Raw genomic sequence first — 26080 nt, 5'->3', positions numbered from 1 at the left:
TTTAATGGTTTCCAATTTTAGAATACAGACCAGTTTTTTTTCCACAGTATGTTTATTGAAGTTTAAAGAAACATATATATGGATAAACACATAGGTTAGTATATCCTGATTACATTTTACAAAACTGAAGCATAGCATTTCTACCATAAATCAAATTACACAGCAAAAAACCTCAAAATTTGGAAGAAATTAAGACCTTTCTCCTCCTGATATTCACTCCAGATGAGGCAGATGTAGATTATTTACAGTCAACAGTTTTAAAACCACAATGCTTTGGATCTTATTTTCTATAACCAATATTTTGGGCACAGATGTGGTCTTCCACAGGTGTGCTATGGAGGCCTTAATGGCAATTTTAGTGTGACTCATAAGATATCTATCTCTCATCGACAGGTCACCTGGATAAAAGTGTGGCAGGGTGGTGAAAGGGTCCCTAGGTAGTGGGGTGCCTGACACTTTATGAATCATGACAAACAATTCCTCCCACAGAGACCTCAGAAGTGGGCAAGTCGAGAAAATATGGAGGATATTGTCCATAGAGCCACAGTTTGAAAGAGATAAATGTTATGTTGCCTGTTAGGGGTAAAGTATGCTCTATGTATGAAATCATTTTTGAGTGATTGATACAATGGGACACCTTAAAACAAGAATGAAAGTATCTTGTAGCTTATATTATCTTCTATCAATAAGAGTTATCTCAATGTTTTTCACAGCCAGCTATGCACAAATACCCAACTTAGATTTTGTTTATAACAAGCTTATAAGTCTGTATCATATTCCCAGTGCTTTTCTTCCATGTCCGCTTGCTGACTAGCATTCACTTTCCTGTACAGCATAACAATTCAGAGGAGATTGCTTATTTAGCAACTGGTGTTTACTTTGATACACAGCCTTGCAAACTCCAGATAGTCTCATATATCTTATGTCCACTTTAGCTTCGCCTCACATATGTTCTATGCCTTTCAACAAGAATATTGCTTATGACAAGCTTACAGGATTTATATAGCAGTCACAATAATTTTCTTCTCTGTCTACGTAGTATATTCTCTCTTCTACCCTGCTCGCAGTGCCATCCCAAAGCTGCCCTACTCCAGTTCCAGCTACCATTGCAGTACCTTTCAGCTGTTTCCCCTATCTTAATAAAAAAAAATAAACCTACACTTTCATCCTTCTTGACTAAGCCCCTAACCCCTGTCTCTTTCTTCATAGCTATTACATACTTAGGACCTGATTCAGACCTGCTCGCTAGGATGCGATCGCTCATAGCTGGTCAATATTTGCTTTCTGTGCATGCGTATACATCACAATGTACGTGTGCCAACCACTGCGACAGATTGGGAAGCGCTCACTAGCCCAGCATAGACAGCCCAGTTGAATGAGTGACAGAAGAGGCCGTTTGTGGGTGCCAAAGGGGCAGGCCACTAGAAATGGGGGAGTGGAGCTATGAACGCAGGCTTGCCTGTGTGTTTCAACGCCGTTTCATAGGCGTGCATAATTAACAGGCAGAATCATTGTACACATCACCTAGTTGTATTTCACACTGAAGTGATAGCAGTGCTTGTGGCCAGGTATAGTCAACTTCAAGCGCTGCAAGCACATCCGATGGTGCTCGATGTACCAATGTTTTCATGCACTTCCAGTAGATGACGTGCGCAAGTGGGCGTCTTATGAATGGCTGGTGGATATCTGCATGCACAAAGTGATCACTCGCCAAGACATAGTGGGCGTGCTAATGTGCAATCGCCTGCCTTGCTGGGCGTGCACTGGATTTGCATACGCTGGGAGTGAGCAATCGCTTCTAGTGAGCGGCTCTGAATCAGGCCCTTAGTCTTACCTTATCAGGATCATTTGCATGTTGTAACATCAAGTGCTGTTATATAATTGCTGAGTATTATAGTTTAAGTTGTTAGGATAAGGGTTTGCATTTTGAACATAAATCGCTGCATGTATGTATTATAATTGCTGTGCATTATAGTTTGAATTATTAAATAAGGTTTGCATTGTGCAAAAGCAATCGCTGCATCATGTATGATTGAAAATCGCTGTATATCGTAGTAAATGTAGTGAAGTATGGGTCAGATTCATTTCCCTAACACAGCCCTTCTCATAAATACCCCATCCCCCGACTGCTTTGTGCTCCCTAGTTTCACTGTCCCAGTTTGTCAGGCCATTTGCCCAAGCAACTTTAAGCCCCCTCTGCTGCATTTAATAGGAAGTAGGTACAATTCCCCACCAGTCTGTTTCTCTAAACTTTTTCATAAAAACAACCAGCCTAATTTTAACTCAGGTAATGTTAGTTACATTACATTGGTTACATTACATTGGTCTGGCAAGTCTCATCCAGTATATATATAACATTATATATATTACAAAATCTGAGCCCTCCTGATCAGGGAAATTGCTTCTGGCCAGCATTCAGTTTGTTCATTCACCAAACGTGTGCCACATATCTTTAGCTCTTTGTCCCCATCACCCCCTCCTCCCCCTTGTCTCAAAACATAGTACTTTGATGGTACTGTATATCTATTTGACTTATCACTCCCTCTGTCCTCCCCTATCTGTGGCTTGCTTTTCAAATATATTTTAACAATATATGTGGTCTTCTGTTTTCTTGTAAGCTGCAAGGTTTCTTTTAAGCCAATTTGTTCTCCCCCCTCCCCTCCTGTGTCCTTCCTTTGTTCATTACGATACACACACTCTAATTTAAAGTCCTGAGTCTGGCATCTTCCTGACACAGTCTTCTACTCTAATGATACCTGTGCATGCTTTCTTTGCTATTCCCTATTTTTGATCTCTTCTGAGCAATGTGGATTTTTCTTTGGTTTTCGCAAAAATGTCTTCTTAGTCTCGTATACATAGTTAACCAGGGCTTAGTCATCTGCCATCGATGGTTTGACAATCCGCAATGGACAGATGTCGATGTTGAATGTGTTTGACCAGCAAGGGAATATTGGGAGGCAGAAACTAATAATGGAACAACATCAATGCTCACCATTGATTATTTCTACTAATGGTTTAAAGCCATTGACTATTGATGGCAAGCCATTTTATGTTCACCACTATATTTAACCTCCCACGTCTCAACTAAACTGCCCCCCCTTCCTTTCTTGGTATAATGTTCTAGGGCAGAAAAACCTCTCAATGATACCACAACACATCCCCTTTCTAAACAGCCCTCACCTAACCATAGACAATCCCCCCTACTGAGGGACATGCACAGGTCAGTGCATGTATGTAGGAATAAGGAAATACTGTAGGCATGTTCCTATGTTGATGTGTAAATATAGGTAGGCTTACATATGCATATGTTTACAGACATATACGTATATAGCTGTATTTGTGTGTGTGCACATATGCATATAATTAGGTATACATTTGGGGGATTAGGTATTTTACGTGTATGATAAGGTACATGTAAGCATTGCTGTGAGCAGGTAAATAAGTGTGTTTATGTATATATATATATATATATATATATATATATATATAGTATCAAAATAATCCGGCACTCTTTAGCTACAATTCAGCTTCTAGTGTGCCCTTGCTGTAATGTATACAATGCTGGTCCTCAAAAAAAATCCAAGGTCCACGCACGGCACTACTATAGAAAAACTCTGACATAGCTGCTTCCCGGAGACAGAGGCAGCGTCAGGGTCGCTTAGCAATGACCTGATGAGCAGCGCTGATGTCATCGGAGGGCGTCCGGACGGACAGGAGAGCGCGGCCGGTCTCCGGGATTGGCATACACGAGGTGACACAACAGATAAAGGTAGGAAGATTTTAACATTCACACATTTACTGTTCTTTTTTTTGTTGAACATTGCGTTTATAACAGCAGCCTGAGGACGGGGTCCGGAGGGATCCTGAAATGTTGCTCACATGCTGGATCAGTTGTAACATGTATTAATTATTCATATCTCTTTAAGATATAAACAGAGTTTTTCAATAGTAGTGCCGTGCGTGGACCTTGGATTTTTTTTGAGGACCAGCATTGTATATATATATATATATATATATATATATATATATATAGTGATATGATCGGGGTAGGGGTCCCTCTCCTGGGGTAGATGGACATCTCCTTACACACAGCAGCAAGGAAACAGCACTAGTCGAGGGTTTTTGTGCAATCTGGTCAGCTCCGGTTTTTATTGTGTGACACCAATAATCAATCAAACAAAACATAAAAATAAACCCTAGCTCGTCTGGCACTAACTAGATAGGTAATTCCCTCTCTACATGTTGCAGGGCCTACTGCCTTACCACAAACATTGTACATAACAATGTCACGGTGTCTCAGAACAAAACCTCAGTGTCTGTTCTCCCCAGGGTGTGTGAGACACTGCTGTTACACAGCTATATTGAGCCACTTCCAGGTGTAAACCCTAATTAACCTGCTCTAAGGCTGAAAGGCCTAACACCTGAAATGGCCCTGTGGATGGAGTCCTCCCTTCTCTCTCACATCCACACCCCCAGGACCCATTCTCCGGCTTTTACCAAAAGCCGACACTGAGATCTGTTTGTAAAATAGACTTTTCCTGGGGGTTAAAATACATATTACAGGAATCTGGGACACATATACATGCCATCCCTATCTTCTCTAGTGCTCCTATCACATATCCCCCCTTTGTTTCGACCTATGGGCAGAACAACTACAGCCCCCAAACAATGGACATGTGACAAAGCATCTGCATTGCCCAACTGGCGTCCTGGCCTGTATTCTACTGTGCACTTGAATTTTTATAATGCCAAGAACCACCTTGTTATTAAGATGTGGCTTTATTAAAACTCTGCCAATGGTGTAACCAAGTTACTTTACTATTTCCATCCCTAGGCAACATTTATTTGGGTTGGCTGTCTATCCTGTCCTATAGATGGAGTCCAACACTGCTTGTACTCTGGGCAAATGAGACTGCCAATCAGGACTATGAATGACTACATCACCTAGACAAGCAGCAGCATACCATCTATGGGGTCTTAGTATTCTGTCCATCATCCTTTGGAAGGTAGCCGATGCCGCATGTAACCCAAAGGACAACATCTTGTATTGGAACAACCCTTCTGGGGTCGAAAAAGCTGTCTTTTCTTTGGCATTCTCAGTTAACGCCACTTGCCAATACTCTGTTTAAGTCTAGAGGGGTTAAATACCTGGCTGTTCCTAGCCTTTCAATTAGTTCATCCACCCTTGGCATTGGGTAGGCATTGAACTTTGACACACTGTTCAATTTTCAGAAATCGTAGCCGAAACATACACTCCCGTCAGGCTTTGGAATAAGCACAGTGGGACTTGACCACTCACTATGTGATTTTTCAATTACACCCAGTTGCAACATTTTTTAAATTTCTTTAGACACTGATTCTCTTTGGGCTTCTGGTAACTACAGGGCTTTAATCTTAATCCCTGGGTCAGTGATTATGTCATGTTTAATGACTGTGGTTTTGCCCGGTACATCTAAGAACAAAACCCTATTTCTGATAAGAAATTCCATAACTTCCTGCTGTTGAACGGTCGACCGGGTTTTAGCTATTGTCACTTCAGGAACCAAAGGCCCAAGGTTTACTGGAGGGGACAGGATGGCTAACAGAGCTGCTCTATCCTTCCAAGGTTTGATAAGATTTACATGGTATAAATGTTCTGGCTTTCTTTTCCTAGGCTCAATTACAGTTTTATAGGGACTGGACTGCCCCTCCCATGTTTCCTTGGCAATGTGAGGTAATCCCCTTGGATGTCTCCCGTAGAAAAAATCCTAGTGTACTGCCATGTGAGGATATGACAACGGACTATCAGGGTCTATGGATTTACCATCAAACACTTTTAAATCTTCCCACTTTTACCAGAGTAGGGTTACTTAGCTGTTCCATGGCAAAGACCTCTCTTCTGTCCTCTAAATCAGGCAGATGATCAACTGGCTCAACAACAATTCCCACCTGAGTGGGAGGCACATCAGTTGGTGAGCCACCATCATGCTCTGCATTCTCTAGTTCACCAATCATACTAGAAAAAGGGAACATCTCTGACTCTGAAGTCTCTCCCCAGTAATGCATCATAAATTAAGCCATGCACTGAACCCAGAGAGACTATCGCGGAACCACACGGTGTCTCGATGTTCACTTCTGCAGCAATATAATACTGGGTATCCCCATGTATGCAGGTCACACCAACAGTTTTTCCCTTGCGTTTTAAGGGGTTCACCAGTTCAGCTTTCATAAGTGTAATCAGGCTGCTAGAATCTTGATTGCCTTCTGCAGTAACCTTACACATTTTCTTATCTGTCTCAACCTGTTTGTCAGCAGTACATGCAGGCTGTGCAAAGAAAGACATTCTGCGACGGACATAAGCAGTATCACATTGCATAGGTTCAGAGGTGAGTGGACAATTAGCAGCAATATGGCTCAAATCACTACATCGAAAACATTGTATCAAATTATTATCAAGTCTCTTATGGGGTAAGAATGTTCCTGGCCTGGCTGGCCTATTTCCAGGTTCCAAACCCACAGTCTTAAATTCATTCCACCACCCAGCACCCTTCTGCCCTGGAACAGTCTTACCAGTAGTCACGGGAGATCGCCGATGCAGAATCAGGGCTCGGTGGGACACACCCAACAGTTCCTCAGCCCCCACATACCTCTCCACCAGTTCGACTAACTGGTCTGTGGATTTAGGGTCTGCATGGCCCACCCACTTGCGCAGAGATGCAGGTAGCGATTGCAGATACCGGTCCATCACAACTCTTTCCATGATCTGCGGTCCTGTCAGTTTCTCAGGCTGCAGCCATTTTGTGGTTATATAGATGAGGTCATGCATCTGTGAGCATTGAGGCTTTTCCATTTCTAACTCTCAGCGGTGGACTTGTTGGGCCCGAACAAATGAGGTGACTCCCAAGCGAGTTAGGATCTCCCATTTTAGCTGTGCATAGTCCTTGGTATGAGCCAGACACAAATCATAGTAGGCTTTTTGTGGTTCTCCAGACAGGAAGGGTGCCACAAGACTTGACCACTGTTCTTTGGGCCAACTCTCCCTTTCTGCGGTTCTCTCAAATGCCGTAAGATACACTTCCGCATCATCACTCTCGGTCATCTTTTGCAGAAAGTGACTGGCCCGTATGCAGCGAGTGTTGTTTGGGAGTCCAGTGGAAGCATCTCCAGACCGGACTACTAGCTGTTGTACCACGTCTTATAAGGCCTGGCGGGTTTCCTCTATGGTGACTTGCTGAGTCCTGTTTGTTTCCAGCTGTATGTACATAGATATAGAAATGTACACACACGGATAGATAGAAGTTATGCATTTAGGTATGTGTATACATGGGTATACACATATAGATACAGTGGCAAATGCAGGATTTTGAAAAGGGGGTTTCCAAATAATTGGTTACAGAGCCAATGACAAAAAAGTCTAACCAGAATAAGCCTGCAATGTACACTTTATTGTGTACTTCAAGTGTTTTTATATAAATAATTAAATAACAAGGCATCTTGGCATAAAACTTGCTCAATGTGATTTGTAGCAACTGCACATGTGCTAGAACTTCAGAAAGACAGTACAGCAAATGTGTTACCCTGAGTGTACACACAATGATGCTGGTGCGATCAGATCAGATGGCATTGTAAATGGAGCAGTGGAGTGATGGGCGTTCCTGGGCGGTAACCTGAAGTGAATGCAAAAAGAGTGTGTCATGGGCATGTTATGGGAGTGTTGTGGGGTCATCAGTGAAAGCTGCTGTGTTCCCAGATTCAGAGCTGCAGCTACAGAGGTCACGTTTAGATGGAGAAAATGTGCACTTAACATTTTGCTCGCCACCTGCCAGTTTTGGTGCCCTCCCCCGATGGCATTTTCCTAATACTAATGCAGACCTGTTTCTAGGCAATTTAGCTCCCAGTGCGGACAGTTAAAAATGCGCATCCACCCCCCATTGACAGTTTACATTATAATTTTTCCTCCTTATAGTAATGCCCAGTACATATTATGCTACACACTGTAATGTCAATTACACATTATGCCACAAACAGTTATGCCTCTAACACCATTTTATGCCCCATAGTAAGGCTTCAAATTACATTTCAATTACCTGCTCATTGCCAGGGGTCTCATGCTCATTGCAAGGGGTTTCATGCTCGTTCTCAGGGGTTTCATGCTCATTGCCAAGGGTTTTATGCTATGGGTTTACATGCTATTTGCCAGGGGTCTCATGCTCATTGCCATGGGATTCATGCTCATTGTTAGGGGTCTCCTGCTCATTGCCAGGGTTCTCCTGCTCATTGCCAGAGGTCTCCTGCTCAATGTCAGGGGTTATACAAGAAAAGATGCAGCTTTCTGCTTCTTCTCCCGGCGGCTTCAGCATTCCATGCACTTCCGGGTAGCACAGAGCTGTGTTCCCTGACAGACACAAAAGGTCAAGTAGCACCTCTAGCTTCTGTCTCCTCCTAGGTGGTGGACATTTTTGGAAGGCATTTTTAGCAGATTCCATGCAGACAGCTAGTCCACATGGAATCTGCTGCCCAGGGTCCCTTACCTGTCTGAGGAAGTGGAAGCTTGGCAATTGAGCAGCCCAGGGGGCACATGGCACCCTGCCCCCCGGCCAAGCCCGCCACTGAGCCAGGTGGTTTTCCAGGTACTCGATAACCCCCCCTGCATGTGCACCTGAGATAGATGTGGGTATATACAGTTGACCCATGTGACTAGGCACAGCAAAATTGGGACACTTCATAGGCTAGATAAATACAATAGCTTGCTTCTTATGCACAAAGACTGGTACTCTCCAAATGCTAATATTTTTGCCTCAGATGAGGAGCAGGACAATGTACAGAAGCAGCTTAGCCTCGGATGAATCAAGAACAGAGACCCAACATTTTGCCGGTCCTCAATCCTAGCTGGCTCAAGGGGGCACATGCTGGCAGCATATTTCCCATTTTAGATTGTGAGTATGATCATGTGCAAATTTTGGATTATTTCATATTGCCCGGGTATAAAAGCTCTGTTAACTCAACTTGGTCTACCAACTAACTATGAAAGCTCATGTGCTTGGTGTTCCGCAGAGTGCAGCATGGGCACAAATGCAAGCGTACAGTTTTGGTGGTAGGAGGTAGATATTGGGGCGAATGGAAATTTCAGCAAGCAGACCTTATCCCTATACAGCACTACCTTTCAGTTAGGCCTTCACCCCTCTGCTTTCGTTTGGTGACCAATCTTCATATTTCACTTAGCCACAGTGCTTATCCACTGACTCCCCACTTACAGGCCGCTGCGGGCTGGAGGATTCTCCCCATCATTAAGTGGGCTCATTGTCATGGCTGCGTATAGCAGTACCCCCTCACAAAATAATTGGAGGTAGTTTGAGTCATCACGGGACCCATGAACTCCTCATATAATCCCTGGAGCCCCCAGCTAAAATGTCCCCCCTATTCTCATCCACAGAAATCTCCATAGCTTAGCCCCTCTTTCTCGTTAATAAAATATGAATCAGGGTTTTCTATAATCTAATTCTCACAGTTATGCTGACACTGACATTCTTACAAAACATATTGCGGCGGGCAGATAGAAGTGTAAAGCAGGTGGTACGGTCTGTCTGGTAGTGCCTATGCTCAAATATGATAGAATGGGGATAAACCACAGGTTACAGTATACCAAGCTAAAATAAAATGCAGTCATAACTGTTGTTATCATGGTAGAAATAATCTGACAATAACAGTTGCAGCCCACTTTTCAAACTGCAATCTTTGAGGCAGCAAATATGAGGCCTTTTTTCTCAATTAATAATTAATGAAGAATTCACTATGTGTACAAGAAAACACCAAGCATCAGGGTATGATACTATGTTGGGTCAGTTAGAGGACATGTTGAGATTTCAGTGGGAAAGTGTGGGTTCAGTTTCTGGAGCTGAATATAGGTAAAACCAGAAGTCTGATAATATATTAGATTACATCTGGTAGCATTACATTTCAGGTCATTCAAAGGTGTCATAGTAAATATCTCCGGTTCATGAACTTGAGAGGTAAGAAGGATGTCACTGGGGGTTTCTGTTCTCAAAGGCACTGGAAGGTTAGGGGAGATGCTATCTCGTAAAAAAGGATATAGAGACATACTGACCAACAAATGTTAATAAACTTGGTGGGTTCAAGTAGCAGGGTTGCTAGAAACCCCATCGGGGTGCTTTCTTCCCGTGGCTTTGTGTTGGTGGTTGCATCAAAAAATGATCAGGAAGTTGGGAATGATTTCCACAGGTTGCAGGTCTCAAACAGACTAGGGTATGGCACTGCCATAATATGAGAACAAGGAAATATGCCCACTCCATTTGGCATTCCATTACATAGTTCTAAAGATGTGCAGTAGTGGGTGAGAAATGGGCAGGTTTTTTTTTTTCATTTGCCTACTTTACGTTAATGTCATGATCGGGGAATCAAGAATGCTATGTAAAATTGAAAGCTCCAGAATGGATTAGGTGGGTTGGTGGTGCAGGAAAAGCAATTGCAAATTAAATTATAATAAAGGTACAATGATAATCACGTGGTGCGAGGATGATATGTCCTTGAGGGGCTGTGTAGTGATTTTGCTCGTCTGCCTAATGATGGGCAGCAGGCACCTAAGTTGATGTATGACCCCTATGCCATTGTATGCAGCAGTGTTGTGGTGATTGTCACTGCCCCCATTGATATTGGAGATTGTGAAGGCTCCTCCCAAAATGAAGGATGGTGGTGCTTAAGTCTAGATACGCACATTGCACTGCATAGTGAGGGAGGAGTTTGCTGACTTCATGATCAGTGGGATTGGATTTGAGTAGTACAGTTTGAAATAGCTTTTTCCAAGGCCACCAACTTTATGGAAGGAAAAAGTTACAAGAGTTACATTAGACCAGGGAAGTAGGCAGATGTTGGCTCATACTCATCATGATTTCTGGTGAAGTGAGGGGATGCACCTCTGAGGGGGGGTTTATTTTTACTCATGTCGTTATAAATTCTAACTTCTCCAATTGGCCCTAGACATGAGGTTTTTGTTTTTATCCCCTTCAAGGGTCTTGAACCTCAAGTGTGCACGCATTTGTAGTAGTTAGAACAAAGGAAGAGGGGTTGAAAGTTTTGTGCATTACATTGTTACTGATGTGTTTTTTCCAAATTTCAGAACCGCACAGTGGGGTCGGAGACACCTGGATCATGGTGCATTCTTTTATCTTCTGGGTGGAGAGATATGTAAGGGAGAATGGTTTAGTGCAGACTGCAGAGAGACAGTGGGGGCAAATCGGGTGGTTGTGGAGAGGAATAAAGTGGGAACAGCTGGACACAGAAACCGCTAGGGCCGCTAGGCAATACAGATATCCAAGGAGGACAGTATTACATTTGGGGGGAAATGATTTAGGCAGAACAAGTTTCTGGAGCCTGGTCAGGGGAATTAAAATAGACCTAAGCAAGGTACACTCATGTTGGCTGGACGCACTCCTTGTTTGGTCAAACATAGTTTCTAGAAGGCAGTGGCAGCCAGCAGCAGGGCCAGTTATGCACAGGACAGGGTGGCAGGTCAATAGGATAATAGGCAAATTCATAACCAACTTAGGAGGTAGGGTGATTAGGCACACATGAATAGTGGCTTCAATGGAATCACTATACATGGCAAATGAAGTACATCTGTCAGACTACAGAATAGCATGGTTTATAGAGGATCTACTAGCAGGGGGCAGGGAGTAGGCGGGTAGTTGGTGGCGGGCTAGTTCCTAAACAGGCCCTAGCTTTGGGCAGGGAATGCAGTTGCAAACTAAATCATAATAATGGTACAAAGATAATCATGTGGTGTGAAGATGATATATCCTTGGGGGGCCGTGTAGTGATTTTGCAAGTAATTGGCTTGTCTGCCTAACAACAGGCAGTGGGCACCTATGTTGATGTGCGACACCTATGCTGGTGTATGCAGCAGTGCTGCGGTGATTGTCATGGCCCCCGTTGATATTGGAGATCATGGAGGCACCTCCCAAAATGAAGGATGGCAGTGCATAAGTTTAGGTATGGACTTTGCACTGCACAGTGAGGGAGGAGTTTACTGACTTCACTTGATCTAGAATACAGATTATTTTATCTTTGTGACTGATGTTGTCTGTGGAACCAGCTATTGGTTAAGAGTGGAAAACAAAGATTTGACTATTGTATAGATAAATATTGCTATTAGTATTTGTCCAGATTAATGCATTGAGACCTATATGAGGGTTAACTCTTTATGGGTGTCTGTTTAAAGGATATAAGTAAGATAGTAATTAATAAAGTTGAACAAACTGATTTCAAGGGCCGGGTAGTGCTAATAGTTGAATTTACAGAAACAAAACTCATGGTAGCAAATTGAGCATGAAAAGGTACTTGGATAAAACAGGTGGTACTAAAATGGGGAACAGTAAACCCCAGGCAGAGCAATCTGCACTCACCCAAAAATATACCTGTGCACCTAGAATCATTAAATGCGACGGAGCCTGAAAACCCTATTAATATGTCAAATGAAGTAGAAGTGGCAAGGGAGGTATTATCTATTTTAATGCCCATGATAGAAAAACGGTTTGTGCCAATGATTGACCAAAAACTTGATCTATTACAAGAATCTCTAAATTCGGTAATTAAGAAACTTGAGGTAAATATCAAAAGAATTGACACGGTTGAACAAAGAGTTAGTGATATGGAAGATAGAACAATAAAAATCCCAAAACAACTTCAGTTATAGACATCAATGGTAGAAACTCTTGAAGAGAAAATAGAGGATCTTGAAAATAGACATTGTTGAAATAATCTCAGATTTATAGGAAGCCTAGAGCAGGTTAGAGGTCAAGAACTAATAGAGGTATTACAAAAGGAGCTAATAGAAGCCCTCATGCTGGGAGAAACCCTAGGAGAAGTAATAATCTAAAGAACCCATAGGTTAGGCCCAGAACACTGAGAGAATACAGAGTCCTAGAGTTGTGATCGCAAGATTTCTGAAGTTTAGAGACAAGAAAACAATCTTGAGGGCATATAGAAAACTTCCCTCATTTACACTGTATGGTGTTAAAATCTTAATATTTCAAGATTTCTCAGCGCAAGTTTCCAGGAAATGAAGAGAATTTACACCACTATGCTCACTACTCCACAATGACTTCATTATAGCTTATCCAGCTAAATTCAAGATAATAAAAAATGATCAACAGTATACATTTGGGGAAGTTAAAGATGCAAAAATATATGTTGAGCAACTAATAGGTATAGATAAGCACTAGGTTAGCACCTTAATCTGGTTCTCCAAATGGGTATGAAAAAAGAAAAGTCTTGAATAAAAATTTATATATAGTTGGATATCAGGAGGATAAAGTGGGAAAAAGAGGTACTGATAGGAAAGAAGAACAAAGTCAACTACAAATAGAGGAACATTTTATATACAGTGTTAAAGGGGGTTATGAGAGGTGAGCATGAGCGACATTTTAAAGGGAGAGGGAAAATAAGAATGGGTAGTAAAAGTTAAGGGGGAAAGAAATCAAGGAGGCTACAATATGTCAGACAGAAGAGAGACGAGAGACAGATAGATCCAACCCTGTGCCCAACATCCGTATTCTGTCATGGAATGTAGAAGGACCTAACACACCTATCAAAAGGAAAAAGGTGATTAATCATTTAAAAAAATATCAATCAGATATTGTGTTTTTACAGGAAACCCATTGGGAATTAAGTACACAAAGGGCATTAATGCCAACTGGATAGGTGAGTGCGTAACTGCCTCAACTAACAAAAAAAGTAAGGGGAGTTGCAATAATATTTAATAAAAACCTTGATTATACCATAGACCATAAAGTGGCAGACCCAGGAGGGGAGATATTTGTTATTAGACCTTAGGATTTCAGAAAACAAATTTATGTTACTGAACATCAATGCACCAAATGAACGCAATCATAATTTTTTTCTGTTAATCTCACAATTGTTACTACAAAGATATACACCAAATCAAATAATAGGTGGAGATTTTAATTGTGTTGGTAAGTTAAGGCCAGATAAATCCAACCTGACAAAAGTAAGGAGTCATCAAAAGAAGGAGAATATTTTAATGATCAAAAACAATCACTCAGTGGTAGACCCATGGAGGCTGTTCAATACCAATAATATAAAGTATACCTTCTACTCCCACCCTAATGAATATTTCTCTAGAACAGATTATCTATTGGTGTCAGATCTACTGATTGGTTCATGCATTCAATTATAGCATGATCAGTTCTATTTGACACAGAAGCATGCACACATCAGTGAGGTGCATGTATGCATCTTAGTGTAAAAATCTTGTTAAGTGTTACTTTAAAAAAAAAAGTTGATGTGGGGTCCCCCCTTAAAGCACAACCAGCCCCAGACTTTAGACAGCCAGTCCTGGTTGTGTAAATACAGGGGAAAATGTGTAGGATTCCACTATACTTAGCACAACCTGCACCAGGCTCTGAGCTGACCCTGGTTCTGGAAAAACAGGGAAAAAATGCATAGGGTTTCACTGTAATTTCCATAAACAGCACCTGGCTCTTTCTAGTGGGTGGGTAATGCCACAGCCAGGGAAACTCTATCACTGGGTTCTCTGGCCAAAGCAATACCCCTGACCACTAGTCAGCTCAGTCCTGGGATCCCTGGTGAGTTGGGGACACCCCAATACAGGGTCCCCCTCCAGGGCACCCCATGCCTAGGCTAATAAACTGGGACTATTTCCAACTAGGCCTAATAGCCTAGTCGGTACCTATGAAGAGAGACTTCCTTCTGAGTGCAGACACCCTCTGCCTTCAAGTCTCTTCCTCCTTGCAATCCTGTGGGTGCAGCAACTGCTGTACCCCCTGTGCAGCCACTGGCACCCCCTGTACAGCTTTGTGTCACCACACATATTTTTTGCATTTTTTATGAAGGGCTATGACCATGTCTCCCCAGATGAGCCATGCTCCCTTTTCAGTAGGTCATGGACACTCTCTACAACTGCCTACTTTGTCCCTGATCTTTGAAGTAGACTGTATACTGCCTACCACATATGACTTCTTAAAAGGGGAGTCTATTCTGAAGCTACCGCAAGGAGACTGTATTCTCCAGATCAGGGTTGGATTCATGGGAGAACAACAGGGGCAGTTGCCCCTGGTACCTCGCACACAAAGAGCACACACATAGGTTCAGTCTGCCGAGAGCAGGTGCCTAGTGGTCCCTGTTCTTGGATTGTAATGGGGCTGCTGTGCTGCTGCTTCTGAATGCAGTGGTACCTGTTCCACGATGGTCATGGGGCTGCTGTGCTGATGCTTCTGAATGCATAGAGCAAACAGAGTGCCAGTAGCTGGCCCAGCACCTATCTGTCCCTGATTGACTGTTTATTCCCTCCTCACTTGCTGCACTCCACTGGAAGTGATGACACCATGATACTGACACTTGGGGATGACATGTTTTTATGTCTCATCCCCCAAGAATATGACAAGGAACAGGTCAGCAGTGTGCTGGAGCATAGCTTCCTGACAAGGAATGTGAGGAGGACTGTGCCAAAACCAATAAGCAGAGGTCAGCGAGTACAACTATAAAGATTAGGAGAGATAAATCATTAAATGTATTATATAAGGGGTGGGGGTGAGGGAAGGGCAAAATAATTGAATATATTAATATTGGGGGCATTGTTTGCATAGTGCTGTAGGGTGCAATTTGAGGCATAATATCATTACTGGGGGAATTGTGTGGCATATTGGGGAAAACTGTGGGAATAATATTGATACTGAAGGCTTTAAGTGGCATAATGGGGGGGCTCTGTGGGGCCTAATATTGATATTGGCAGAATTGTGTGGCATACTGGGGGCATTGTGTGGCATAATATTAATGCTTATGAGAATTGTGTGGCATAATGTGGACACTCTGATATATTGGGAGGCACTGTGTAACATACTGGGCACATTAGGTGGCATAATGTTTATACTGGAGACACACTGACATAATGTGATAATGGTGGTACTGTGTAGCATTATTTACTTTATTAATAGGGGCCTCCACAAATCACAGCTCTTTTTAGGATGTTATCAATTTACTAGTAAAACTCCTGATAATATGGGTTATCCAGCCTATTTTGCCAAGGAAAGATACTGACAATGTTTCTATTTATCCTTCGTCTTTTGACATTTGTCTCTAACTAACATCACATTATCCATTCTGTTTGTGGATACCTTACAATATATCATTCTTATAACAATACTGCTGAATAAAAGAAAATAAACTATTTCAACTTTACTTTAATGTGGGCTTCCAGGTTATTATAAATATCCATAATAAATGCAAAAATGTTGTTACAAATTTGCTGATTTTCTTACATTCCAAAAAAACATAAAATAAATTCTGAAAGAGGGAAGCCTGGGCTCTACTACATTTCTGACCTAATCCTTACCTGATCCCTCCTGGATGAAGTATTTTATATAAGGTATACAAACTATTTACAGTTTTCAAATGAGGATTTTATTGTATTCACAAAGTCCTGCCCTATTACATCTGTACCAACAACAGAATTCCTATTTTTCTCCATAATTCACATGTTTTTTGCCAAATGGTACTTGAAGAAGAACCAGATATAAACAGCTCAATATCTGGGGGCAAACATAAATTTGGCCAGCACCATCTGTTCCAAGCAATCTAGTAACAAGTGTCTTTGAGTTAGAAACCATGCTGCACCTTCAGCCTTGGTCTATTGCATTATATTACAATAATTCTAATTGGAAGAGTAAAAACTATAAAAAAGAGCAAATGTATTTTGTCACAAGTGCATGAGTTTAATATTTTGATCAAGTTCATCATACTGGAGACTGCCTCCTTTCCTCCCCTCTGGTAACCACATCTCACTCCAGAAGTCAAGATTTCTCCTGATCAGCCCTTCAACTTTGGAACGATCTCTCTTATTCTATCAGACTACCCCCCAGCCTGCATTGCTCCAAGCGGGCACTGAAACCCACCTGCTCATAAAAGCATATCTGTCCTCCACTTAACCATGTCACCATGCAGCCTACAGCTTATCTCTCCTTACACTTGCTCACTACTTATGTATTCTGGTTGTTTCTCCCATCCCTTTAGACTGTAAGCTCCATGAGCAGGGCCTTCCTTCCTCCCTCCTCTTCTCATCACCTACTTATCTTGCAGACCTGCTACACATCCTCCTTGGGCTCTCCTGTCATCTGTTTTTATTTTTTCCGGTGAACTAGACCTAACATTTGTGCATACAATGACAGCTACAGGTTTTAGCTGATGCTGTACTTTTCATTTGCACACATTCCATCAGTGACTGTATCGAGATTTGTATGCTATTTGAACTGTTCTGTTTTACCCGATTTTGTCTAATAGTTTTGCTCTCTGTATGGCACTGTAGAACACTTGTGGTGTTCTATAAATAAAATTTAATATTAATAATAGGTCATGAAACTACCAGAATCTAAAAGGACATTCCCTCTAATGTAATAGTACACACTTGATGCATTTCTCTTGTTTAGAAAGATCACCAAAGTTTGACTCACTCAAAAGGGGCATATACCTTCCCCAGTCACAATCCTTTGATATATGGGTTAATTTAAAACCATAAGAGAGCACCAAGAGACAATATTTTCTTATATGAAAGTTATGCTTAGGACTTGATAGCATTATGGGCCTAAAAAGAATCAGTGGGTCTCCAAACCCCATTAGAAATAGAAACACTTATAAAAATAGCTAAAATGTTCTGTTGTCTTGCTTAAGACAGATTATGCTTTATTGTGCTCATCAGTCAGAGACAGAACAACAAAATCCAACTTCTGGTCTGCTGTGATGTTCTCATGTTCATTAGCCTTCTCAAATACAGCAAAGAATAGCTCATACATCTTTTACAGTTAGGTCTGCACCATTTTGCATACTCATGTAGTATCCCCAAAGTTGCTAGATTATCAACAGCACAGTCTTTATAAAACTTGAAATATTTGGGGTTCAATGAACCATCTACTAATAAAGCAAGTTACTTAGTTATAACCTACTCATTTCAAAACCAAGTGAAGAACAGATTTTACTCATTTCAGTTGGATGAGCCATAAACATAAAACGTCCATCTGGTTATTGCGAGTTCAACAAAATAAATCTTTATTCAAAATTTCAAATGAGTATTTGCAGTTTTATCATCCATATATCAAAAACAATGCATAATATTTGCTTTCCAATGAACAATAATAACCAATATTTATAGAATCGATTTAAGAAACAGTATCAAGAATAGAAATCTCTAAAAATATTTTTCTGAACAGTAAATCTAAAACAAAAAATAAGGCATAAAATCAAATAAGTATAAGTATTTTACTTCAAAAGATGAGATACCTAGACTTATTTTATATTTGTATGGTTTATTTTTTAAGTTTTAAATTGTTTATTAGGATAAATATTTTTTGAGATAATACAAGTACACAGACAATAAATTCAGCTTGTAAACTATGCATAATAGATTAATAGGTAATACATAAGTAATATTTATTTTTCAAACTTACATATTTCTATTTAAAGTTGGTTCTACTTTGGCCTATGTAATTGAGATATGTTTCAAGTAATAACTGTGTACTTTATAGTCTTATGTCTCCTCTATCTAAACCCACTTCTCCCATAAGGTAGTTGCTACAGTAAAGGAAAAAAATATCTATATATAAAACAATATATAGAGCCTCTTGAACAGTATTTTCAGATACAGAAGTGGCTTGTAATAAATATTATTTTTCTATTAACATTTATTTTTATAGCAGCAATAATATGGGAACAAAACACTGATAAATCGAGACTGGGTAAAATTAGATATACAAAGTGGTATAAGGAAGCTGCTCACAAATTTACAATCTATAGCTTGCTATGCTTTTAAGAAAAAACAAAAGAATCTTCAAAGTTTCTAGAATAAAAAAATATCCAGGTCAATAGTTAAATTTCTTGTGGATCCTTTGTAACTGTCTTGAACTGGTGTCAACTCCACTGTCACTATCCCTCTATCGCAGGTCAGTATTCATGCATACACTGGATATATGCTCAACAAATGGAGGTGTCCTAATCTGCGAGGCATGCAAGAAAATAGGAAACATTATATGAAACCTGATGTACAGTTGTCAGCAGCAGCTACAGTGGTACATTTATGTCTTCAGTTCTATACATCATGTTTCACTTCATTTATAATCTATGGAGACCAAAACCCCCAAACCATATAAAGAAAACTCCAGTATATTTATTTTTATGTACTACAGTATTTATTTATTGGAAAATTACACTTATCAGTATACCTACTTCATAGAGGTAGGAAGGCCCTGCTTGCAAACTTACAATCTATAGGGAGATAGGCATTGATACACAAGGATAGGTGCTATATATTGCATTTTGGTCCAGCCAGAATGCAGAGTTTCTTGGTGGGCTGTATAATCTGATCACACAGGAATGTTGGCCAAAGATAAGAAGGATATGAAAGAAAGACAATTTGTGAGGTTATATGTGTACTCTGAAAGGAAATGTAATTAGATATGGTAGCCATGAAGGTTATGTGGGCAGTTTTGGGATCTTACATTGTGTGAATTTATTTATTAAGTTATTAGCATAACACACATATTTCACAGGGCTTTACAGAGAATATTTTGTTCTTCACATCAGGCCCTACCCCAGTGGAGCTTACAATCTATGTTCCCTACCACATACACACACACATACATTTGGGATAATTTTTTGTTGGAAGCCAATTGACCTACCAGTATGTTTTTAGAGTTTGGTAGGAAACCCATGCAAACATGGGGAGAACATACAAGCTCCACAAACTGAACCTTAGCAGGAATTGAACCCAGGACTTCAGTGCTATGAGGCTGTGAAGCAAATCATTGTGCATTAGGTATAACCTTCAGAAAATTAAATGTTCTGAAATTCTTACTACCAAGTAGCAAATGTCAAAAACAAGCATTCGGTCTATCCAATTAAAATAATTGTGAAAAGCCTCCTCTCCAAACCCCCTTTGCTACCTCAAATCCCTATCTGTCCTCTTCTGTGAACATTTGGACAAAATAACATACTTGAATGCACTCCCTAAACTTAGAGCAAACTTCTTGTACAATGATGATGTTCGTACAATGCTACTCACTGTGACAACCACTTGCTTTTGCTGACTACTATGCTGGTCCTTAAAATAGTGCATGAAGTCCCAATATACCTGTAACTTACAGTGGTGATTCTGTGCTTTAGAATTCTGCCATTGCTACAGTGCAAATGATAATCAAAATTACAATTAGACGCATGCTCACCTGCACTGACCAGGAATGACCAGGCAACTATTTAGCTGAAGTATGAACAGAGTAAATTACTTGAGGATCTGGTAAACCTGAACCACCATCCAGACCACCTTCAGTTGAATCAGGACCACCTGCAACAGACAAATCGTCATCCATCACAACCTGAACACGTGGCACTGACAAATATGCAGTGAGAAGAAATAAGAAAAAAATTATGCCCTACGATGGTGTTGATGTGCAGCAGAAGCAGCCCTGGACTATTCCTGGCTAGAGACATAGTAGTTAAAACTGGACGGCATTGGCCGATAGAATGTAGAAGGCATCAAAAGCCAAGCATGTAGGGCAAAATAGGGGTAGAAGCCACACTGATGGGGAATGATGGGAAGGAGGCACAAGGCACTGTAAAAGAAGGTAAATGACTGAAGAGTTGGGGGCTTGACTATACAAACAAAAGCAAATACAGGAGGTAGACCGGGTGTGTTGGACAATAACCTTCCAGTGGACTAGCACATGTGCATTCCCCAGAAGACCCACATTGAAGGAGAATTGAGAGCAGAGCTAAGGAACAGGGCAGAGGCTGCATCCTACTGCACAAGTACAGGTTATGGGGAGTAGTGCTAGACAAAAGCTGGGATGGGGCTCATCAAGAGGGGAATTGGGGGAGCCCACCACTTACAGTCAATTCCTAATGGATAAATTGACCCTCTGGCATTGAACTGGTGTATAACTCAATTGGTTTAAATCAAAGCTGCTGTGTATTCACCTTTATTTGCAACAACCAAATAGATCTAAAATACAGAACTGTGCTGCTAAAGCAATCCTCATCAAAAATGTCAACTAATGCAATATATTGCTCCTGATTATAATCATCAAAAAATATCTGCCAATAATAATGAAGAAATGTTTATAGCCATGTTACAATTAATGGTAACTGATGCTGATTGGGTTGATGTTTTATCAAATAATTTCTCATAATTTCTATCCATCAGTGCAATTTACTGTGTGCAGTATGTTGCAGAGCCCATAGTGTGTGTCTCACTGTCATTTGGTAGAGTAATACCTGCTGAATTTGGTGTTATGATAAATATAAATGACCCAGGCCAAGTTCCATAGTTATTGGCTGTAATTCCATTTCTTTTGGATCCACTATAACTGGTCTGGCCCTGAATCTTCCTCACTGTCACTTGTCCCACATCATTGGTTAGTAGTCCAGCATGGATCGCTGCTCGGCAAATGGAAGAATCCTAAAGACACCAATAAACTCAATATCATTTTCATTTTACTCTGCATTTTGTTTGCTGCTGCTAAAAAAAGTTGCTCTACAAAAAGCAAAGTACAGATTTATCTTACATCGGTGTAGACATCAGTTCCCCAAATAGATTTTCCATTCTCAAGGCACCCAGAGGGACATTGGACACTAAGGAATGCAAATATCAATGTAGTTTATGAATTTCCAAAAGGTAACATTCATAACATAAATACTTTCCAAAATGCTTATCTAATTTATTTCAATTTGATAAAACATGATTGCAGCAAGGACTTACTCTGCAAAAGATTCTTCTATGTCTCTTGCAGTTGTTGAACAAGAAGCTTGTACTATAAGAGGAAAACATAACATTAGTCCTCTTGTAGAGATGTCAGCAGCAGTTACAAAGGTAGATATTCAGCATCATTTCTAGATATGGTGAAACATTCACTATAGTCATGGGCCATACACTGGAATTGTTGAGGCTGCTCCAGCCATTGTTCTTCTTAGAGCTCCACTGTTTGTCCCACAGTCAATAACAGAGGCTAAGGATGATTTTTGAGCAGGAAGACCAAAGAGAAGCAGCAATCTCTGTGATATCTGTGAAGTTTGTGGCTTCTGGTTGGTCAATCTTTTACACCTTTTAAATATGGTGGACAGAACACCTCCAACAGCTATCTATGAGTGCTAGTCACATTACTCAATTGTATACCATATAGTAATATAATGTAGTGTCATATATGCTATAGAATATTATGTCTTAAAAGCATTATTAATCGGAAAATCAAATTTTCTATGTGACAAAAAAAATCAATAAAATTAAATATAAACATGTTGTTTTCCCCTTAAAAACACCAATTTGTAAATTTTTACCTACAGTAGTCGAATTGAAAATTTAATTGAAGTAGAAAAAAATTAATTTATATAGCCACAGAGCTAATGTATTAGCTGTTAGATACAATTATCATAATATAACCAGCACTTTAGAAGCAGATAAATAGTACTGCTATCAGTCATCATGATCACTACATACAGTATCTTTGAATTATCAAGAAAAGATACCCCACCCATAGGATCATCTTTATATGGATCTATGTCTAATCTTGTTGCCACTATCTCATGATGTCCTTCTTATGCTTCCTTGCTTCAAGCCCTTCCCTGTCTCCCATTTCTTGTTGTGAGGAATCTAAAATAAACTTTACTCTATACACATTTTTGGTGAACTGGTGCAGTACAGTATGTAAATGTATATGTCTTTAAATGAGCCCCTGTACATTGTAAGTGTAACTTTAGATTTGGTTCCTTTATTGTTAAAATTATTCACCTCCATAATTATACATTTAGTGATTTTTTCTAATTTGTAAATAACATTGTAGATGTAGATAAAATAAAAGTTAGATATAGGAATCCTTGGAAATATATTACAATATGTTCTTAATTTTTCTTGAATATAAACAACATAGATTTATAATGTAAGCATTTTATGTAGTGTTAATGCCAGCTCCTGTTTAGATATTTAATTAGAGTACTGCTGCCATCAACTGTCTAAAGTTATTGAATTATCATGATCTCTTTGAATGATTTAGAAAGTATCTAAAAAGCGCACGGTTAAGACTTCATCATGCTGCGCTTCTAGTTAATTTGTGAAAATTTTATCTTGGAAGTGAATGACTTTTCTAAATTGACAGTAGATTGTACCTGAGATTTGTGCACATATACATACTCTATTTTTCCAATGCTACCCTTTTTCGTCAAAGCTAAATAAAATATAATTTATTTTTGATACATTCTTTGTATTCTCTTTGTGAGCTTCTGCCAGTTAGAGGGGAAGGTGAATGATTTTTCTATTTAACCAGGACCTAACAGTAATCTAAAATATAACAAACTAAAAGTTGATATTGGCAATTGCAAGAACATCTTCCAAAGTAATGATGACTATACTGTCAGTCTCTGAATTGTAGAACAATGGTAGGTAGTCTAAGGATCTCCAGGTGATATTGATCTGCAAGTACCAATGTACCCTGCAGGCAGCTTTTTGGGATGTGTCATGCTCATTCATGTTGATTTGAGAATGTCAACACTATTTGTATTGGAGACCTGTATATTATCCCAGCTGAGTGTCCTATGATGCTGTTCAGCCTTTTATACCTTAAAGTTTCACTTTTAAATAAGCAAAGTAGAGAATGGTGGCTACAGTTAGGAGTGGACATGGGGAGTGGAAACTGCTTCAGGTGCTGCACAAGATAATTTTATCTGGATTAGTGATTGTAGACATTTTCTAAAATAAAGTGAATGTGACACAGAAATCTATATTAAATATTACCATGTGCCTCCATATATTGCAAAAGTATAAAAACTGAATGTGCATTTTCCATACTATGTACACTAAATAATATTTTTGTTACTGTATATGATTCTTAACCCAGAGAACAAGCTAAATATTCACTTTATGAACCTCAATCAGTATAACTGTTTGAAGATAATCAGACAACAAGGTATATTTTCAATATATATTCAGCTACTTTCTAGAGAACCAATGCAGTGATAATGTATGTAAAAAAAAAGTTTGATGCATAACATAAAGTAATTAGTGTAGTAACAGCAAGAGGCCAAACAAATGACTAATTAACACCTAGATACAATACAGCAATGCATTCATTTCTCAAATTTACATCAGTGTTACATACTGTGTGCAGTGTGTTATAGAGACCCTAGTTTGTCTCTCACAATCACTTGGTAGAGAAATACCTGGTGGTACTTGGGTAGCTGTTCCAGTAGGTTTATGAGTCATTGAAGTCGATGCTATGAGAAATATATATGATCCAGGCCAATCTCCAAAGTTTTTGCTTGTGATTCCATTCCTTGTGGATTCAGTATAACTGGTCTGGCCTTGAATCTTCTTCACTGTCACTTGTCCCCCATCATTGGTTATTAGTCCAGCATGGATAGCTGCTCGGCAAATGGAAGAATCCTAAAGACACCAATAGACACAATGTCAGTTACATGTGACTCTGCATTTTGTTTGCATCGGCTAAAATTTTTTACTCTATAAAAACTAAAAGCAAAGTACAGATTTATCTTACATTTGTGTAGACATCAGTTCCCCAAATAGATTTTATGTTCTCAAGGCACCCAGAGGGACATAGGACACTAAGGGATGCAAAAGTCAATACAGATTTTTAATTTCTTTGAAGTGACATTCATACCATAAATACATTCCAAAATTCTTTATCTATCTAATTTATTTTCATTTGATAAAACATGTGATTTTAATCAGGACTTACTCTGTAATAGATTCCTCTATGTCTCTTGCAGTTGTTGAACAAGATGCTTGTACTGAAAGAGAAACATTACATGAGACCTGGACTAGAGATGTCAGCAGCAGTGACAGAGGTAGATATAAAGCAACAATTCTAGATAAGGTGAAACATTCACTATAGCCAAGGGCCATTCACAGGAACCCTTGGGGCTGCGTCAAGCCTTTGTTCTTCTCATGGCTCCATGTTTTCTACTACAACCAATAACAGAATCTGAGGATAATATGTGACCAATAAGACCATTGAGAAGCTATAAAACCTGTGAGATCATTGAGTTTGTGGATTCTGGTTGGTCCTTCAATTCACGCTATTTAAAAGTAGTGACAAGAAACAACTCCAACAGCATCTGGGAGTGCTAAAGTCACATTACTAAATTGTGCAACATACAGTAATTTATTAAAGTGTGATATATGCTATAAAGAATAGTGTCTGGACAGCGCTATTAATTAGTTTGAAAATCACCATTTCCATGTAATAAAAAATAAATATAATTAAATATAAACATATTTTAATATTATGTATTTTCAAATTTAGAGAATAAGTGACGATTTTCTCATTCATAATAAATATTTAAAATGTAGATTAAATTAAGGTTATATATTGAAACCCTTGGATAAAATGACATTCTGTCCTTTATTGTGCTTGAATATAAACAATATAGATTTATAATTTAAGTATTTTATGTAGTGTTAATGCCACATTGTGTTCATATTTTCTAATTAGAGTCTGCTGCAATCAACTGCCTAAAGGTATTCAATCATAATAATCTATTTTTATGATTGGAAAGTATCTAAAAAGTGTAGGGTTGATACTTCATTATGAGAAGTAATATGTGAAGTTTATCTTAAAAGTGAATTGCTTCCTAATTTGAGGATACATGGTAACTGAGATGTGTGCACAGATACAGACTCTATTGTTTGGATGCTATCCTTATTCATCAAAGCTAAGTAAAACATAATGTATTTTTAGATACATGCTTTGTATTCTATTTGTGTGCTTCTGATAGCCAGTTAGAGGGGAAGGGTGAATGATTTTTCCATTTATTCAGGACCTAACAATAATCTTAATAATGCCAAACTAAAAGTTGATATTGGCAATTGCAAAAACATCTTTCATAGTAATGAGCACTATACTATCAGTCTCTGAATTGTAGGACAATGGGTGGTAGTCTATGGTTCTCCAGCTGATGTTGATCTGCAAGTACCAATGCACCCTGTAGGCAGCTTTTTGTGATGTGTCATGGTCATTCATGTTGATTTGAGAATGTCAACACTATTTATCTTGGAGAC

At 39.5% G+C, this 26080-nt stretch overlaps 1 pseudogene; it reads right to left on the bottom strand.

Moving 5' to 3' along the window:
• LOC148506144 (uncharacterized) overlaps nucleotides 1-26042 on the bottom strand; it is a 138091-nt pseudogene extending 112049 nt beyond the window's left edge.
• Nucleotides 26043-26080: the final 38 nt, after the last annotated feature.

The sequence above is a fragment of the Taudactylus pleione genome, unplaced genomic scaffold, assembly GCF_031769625.1.
Source record: "Taudactylus pleione unplaced genomic scaffold, aTauple2 ptg000423l, whole genome shotgun sequence".
NCBI lineage: Eukaryota > Metazoa > Chordata > Amphibia > Anura > Myobatrachidae > Taudactylus > Taudactylus pleione.
Note: the sequence above shows the minus strand (reverse complement) of the source record. Positions and strands in the feature narration are given on the sequence as shown.